Below are 5,000 nucleotides of genomic sequence, written 5' to 3'. Positions count from 1 at the left end.
ATACGATACTGGGTGATGATAGGATGGGTTGTGTGGTGTAGATAAGTGCTGATTATTACGCCTCTCTTAAATCTATCATTCGAATTTGTTTTTTGTAAATGGTTCTTTTATGAGCTGATTTCCTTTAAGCGGAGAGAGTCATCAATTATTCACAAAAAGATATTTTTGCTTAAACTATATATATATATATATATATATATATATATATATATATATATATATATATATATATATATATATATATATATATATATTTTTTTTTTTTTTTTTTCATACGATTCGCCATTTCCCGCATTTGCGAGGTAGCGCCAAGAACAGAGGACCGGGCCTCAGAGGGAAAATCCTCACCTGGCCCCCCTCTCTGTTCCTTCTTTTGGAAAAAAAAAAAAAAAAAAAAAAAAATATATATATATATATATATATATATATATATATATATATATATATATATATATATATATATATCACAACCTCAGGATCCCTTTCCCTGCGGTTCCTGAACCTTTAAGGCTGCTCTACGATCAGTAGCAGGGAAATGATGGACTCCTTTGAAGTCAGAAGTTCTTCGACGAGACTGTAAGCCGACGATACAATCTGTCTGAAAAATGACCTTTTTTTTTTCCCCTTCACTCGCTGCGTAGCCACAAGAAGGTGAAGTCCCGTAACGCAGATTCGTACGCCATAAACAACTCATAAGCCATGAACGACTCAGTCAGTGCGCCCCATAGCGGCACAGTTCTATAACTGGGAGCAGAAATCGCCGATCCGCTGAGACTGGTGAACGCCACCTCCCCACCGTGACAATGGAAGGCTTCTTGCAATCGCGCATCGATGAGCGAGTGTTTCTGATGGACGAAATTGCTGCGGGATTCGTGCGTCGTTGAAAAAAGTGAGTATGACTTGAGATTCTCCTGATATTTGGAAGTTATAGACCTTCGTCTTAGATGATGTCTATATTTCTATCATCACAATCTGACATGATAAAGAAAAATGATTTAAAAGGCCCTTTCATATTTTCGTTGAAGGCTTACCAGTGTAACCTATCTATGTCTCGAATACTGTAGCCTCCTGCCTTATATAGCACAAGTCGGTTCTTTTACTTTTCACAAGCCGTTCTTTTACTTTGCACACGTTATTCTTTGAATGGTTCTTGATACCTGCACTCAGTAACAGACGCCTGCAAATGGTTGCTATATCATACAGGCGATAGATTCTATAACTCAGCACTGGTAGAGTACTGTAATGAATCATACCATCTGATGATATAGATAAGAAGGTGTTGTTGCTATGGGAATGTGTTCATTTTTGTTTCAGCAAAAGACAGGTTCTATATCACTGCTCTGCCACCATCTGGCTCTATATCACTGCCCCTAACACCACCAGAATCTGTATCACAGTTCCAACTTATTTCCACCAGAATCTATATCACTGTTCCAACTTATTTCCCAGCTCTCTCAGGGCACCTGCGCCAGCCTCAACCGTTCAAAGATCCCTTCCCAGTCCTCCCAGCACCCTTGACCCAGCTCTCAGCTCTCCCAGGGCCTGAGTCAGTCCTCCTCACAAGGGCTGCTGTTTAGCTCCTGGGACCCTTACTCCAGCTCTTGCCCTCCTAGGACACCAGCTCCCGCCGTCTCTTCCTTGGCCACAGGGTCTCCCAGGATCCTTTCCCAGCCCACCTAGGACCCGTTGCCCCAGCCACTATCCCCCTCAGAACCCCTGTCCCAGCCCCCATAACCCCTACCCCAGTCATCAGCCCTCTCAGAACCCCTGCCTATCTCCCAGCACACCTGCCCATCTCCCAGCCTTTCCAAAACCCTTGCCCAAAGTCCCAGACCTGCCGGAACAGCTGCTCTGACCTTAAACCCTCCCAGGACCCCTGTCCCAGCTTCTAGCCCTCCCAGAACCCCTGTCTCAGCTCCCAGCCCTCCTAGGAGCCCTGCCCCAGCCCTCCCAGCCTGACCATGGCGAGAGTTTCATCTGGGTAATGCACCGGGATGGTTCCTCCGCGATGACCAAGGGCGAATTTTATGTCCGGGATCACTGCCATTTCTATACTCTCTTCCTCTTCTCCCCCCCCCCCACCTCTCTCTCTCTCTCTCTCTCTCTCTCTCTCTCTCTCTCTCTCTCTCTCTCTCTCTCTCTCCCTCTCTCTCTCTCTCTCTCTCCTCTCACTGCTCTCTTCCTTGTTCCCCTTTATTCTCCTTCCCTTCCGCTCACACTCTGTCTCTCTTCTTACGCTATTCTACAATACATTTCCTCTTTATCTATCCATCTGCTTTGGTGTCCATTCGTCTCATCCACTATCCTTATCATCTATCCTTCCTTTGCTATATCCATGTTACATTTCTTTATCCCGTCTTTCCTCTCCTTCTCTTTACATACAGCTTATCCTTCCAGGTTCTCAACACCATCCTTCCATTTATCTACTGTCCTCTTTCCACCCCATTTATCAATAATCGCTTCCCTCTACCTCTTTATCAATATTCGCCTCTCTCTCTCTCTCTCTCTCTCTCTCTCTCTCTCTCTCTCTCTCTCTCTCTCTCTCTCTCTCTTAAATCCGAATGCTTTCCGGCAGCTCCCTCAACCCACTCTCTTCCTACATTCTCCCGTTACACGTGCGGTCCTTCAGCTCGTCTCCAATCTTTCAGGGTTTCACTCACTCCCTCTCTCTCTTCCCCCGCGTCGTACCCCAACCCTGCACGTCCTGCTCGCCTATTACAGTGGAGTAAGTAACTTGCCTTATCATGAGGCGAGAGATGACGGGCACACAACAGAGGCTTAATGCATGAGCTTGTTCAGTATTTGATATATGATATATATATATATATATATATATATATATATATATATATATATATATATATATATATATATATATATATAATTCTTGCTCTTTACAAGAAGGTATATTTGGTAGAGTACACCTTGAGTCGTTCATGGGCCGCTCGTGGGGAAGGCTGTGTGCGGGTTATTCAGAGTCGCGCCGCGTTCAATGTGTGGACTGTTGACGATTATAACTGGAATATATCAGAAGAACGTCCTCATTCCGATTGGATGGATGGAGCGTGAAGGGGATATTACTTAGGGATGGGTTCTGGGAAATGCTCAGGGAAGAGACAATCCTGGCGTGAATTGTGCTGGCGAGGCTAGATGACGCGAGGGATGGGATGTGGCGGACGAGGGGATAAGGGGTGTGGGATGATGATGATGATGATGGGCGTGGATAGGTGCTTCATAAACAACGAAGCGAAGGAGGGGATAGATGGATGGTCACTGAACGGTGAGTCTAAGGGAGAGATGATTATCAAACGGGAAGGATTGAGAGAGAGAGAGAGAGAGAGAGAGAGAGAGAGAGAGAGAGAGAGAGAGAGAGAGAGAGAGAGAGAGAGAGAGAGAGAGAGTATACCGGCTGTGTACGGGTGTCTGCTCATAACAGGTTGTGAAAACTAGCATGACTTGTGATTGTGAAGTGTGATAATGATTAGATTAGTGACACAGGTCAGTGTGTGTTCTGGACTGGAACGAGTCTGGCCGGTGTAGATATTGCCTCCCCCACTCCCACACTCCACCCTCAGAGGGCGGTAACAGAGAGGAGAGAAGGAGAAGGTTATCAGGGTTGTTGGGTGTGGGTGACCGGGACTTAGGAAGAGACAGCTGCAACTGTTATAATGGCCGACAGGAACGTAGAGTTTGGTGTGATTATTTAGATATTCCTGGTACATAAAGACAGCGATGGTGAGGAGGACTAGAAATGAAAAAAGAAGTTCGGGGAAAAAGAAATGATAAGAGATAATTGTACCAAATGGGAGCCAGTGCAAAGCTGAGTAAACATTGCGAGAGTGAAGATCCAGGAACGTAAATAGAAATAATGTATGGGAGATACGAACAGAGTTGTGTGTGTGTGTGGGGGGGTGGAAGGTAGGTAGGTAGGTAGGGAGTGAAGGAGTCGTGGGGGCGGCGGTTGAAACGCGGTAGAGAATTTAGGAAATGGAATGAGTAATCACAGAGAAGCAAGTGGCCCATTAGGTCTTGCTGTGGCACGAATGGATCAATGACGAAGTAAATGTGGGGGCGGGGGGGTAATTATGCCAAATACAAAGTTGCAAAAGGAAATGACAAAACAGTTCTATGGAACAGGAAGAGGAACCTGGTGGATGAAGAGGGAGCTAAGGTGAGGTTTAAGCACTCCTCACAAAAGATGAGACGATGAAGTAAAGAGAGGAAGGTGAACATGAGAGATAAGTGTGGCAGGTTGCCATCACCACATGATGGGTGATGGAGGACGAAGACCAGCAGAGTATAAGGACTCTGACGTGGTAGTGGGTTGAGAGCATCAACAGGACTTCAGATAAGGTGTGAAACACGAGGAGAAAGCATTGATGTCGGGGAGGGCGAAGGGGGAATAATAAAGAGTATGTGTAGGACTTATGGACCTGAAAAGAAACAAAGAAAAACTCGTGACAGAGCTGACAAGAACTGGACATGGGTTGGTGTGGCAAAAGAAAATAAAAAAAAGGATCACACAGTGAACTGGAAGCTGCCATATGTTGCGAGTGGTCCCTATAAAAAACAAGATGGCAAGTGTCACGTGAAGTGAAGGAATAAAAAAGTGTGGTTTGGGATGAAGGCTGGGGGTGGTAGGCATGTGTGCTGTGTCCCTATGACCTGTGTGTGCTGTCCTTAGGGATGCAGCTGTGAGGAGGGAATGGACAGAAAACGTATGACTGGCAGAGGGAAGGTGGATGTGGAAAGTAAGGTAAGGATGTTGTTGTTAGCTGATGACGCTGTGGTGATGAAGATAATGGAAAACGAGACGCAAGTCATTCCGAAAAAAAAATTTGGAAGAGACGGAAGAAGAAGGATGTTGAAAGCTGATGCTAACAAGAACATGCTGAGGGTGTTTAAGAGACAGGAGGTGAAGTATGGCGTCAAGGAGACGCAAATGAAGCAACAACAAATCACTTCAGTAGTGTTTACACCAGACTTCATTACAGTCTACA

The 5,000-nt window shown here is 45.4% G+C and overlaps 1 protein-coding gene across 9 annotated transcripts in view; it reads right to left on the bottom strand.

The window, feature by feature from the left end:
• Window positions 1–5,000, bottom strand: part of LOC139754149 (insulin gene enhancer protein ISL-1-like) — a 478,425-nt gene that overhangs the window by 157,865 nt on the left and 315,560 nt on the right. The window lies entirely within an intron of this gene.

The sequence above is a fragment of the Panulirus ornatus genome, chromosome 16, assembly GCF_036320965.1.
Source record: "Panulirus ornatus isolate Po-2019 chromosome 16, ASM3632096v1, whole genome shotgun sequence".
Lineage (NCBI taxonomy): Eukaryota > Metazoa > Arthropoda > Malacostraca > Decapoda > Palinuridae > Panulirus > Panulirus ornatus.
This window is presented reverse-complemented; position numbering and strand designations above follow the sequence as displayed.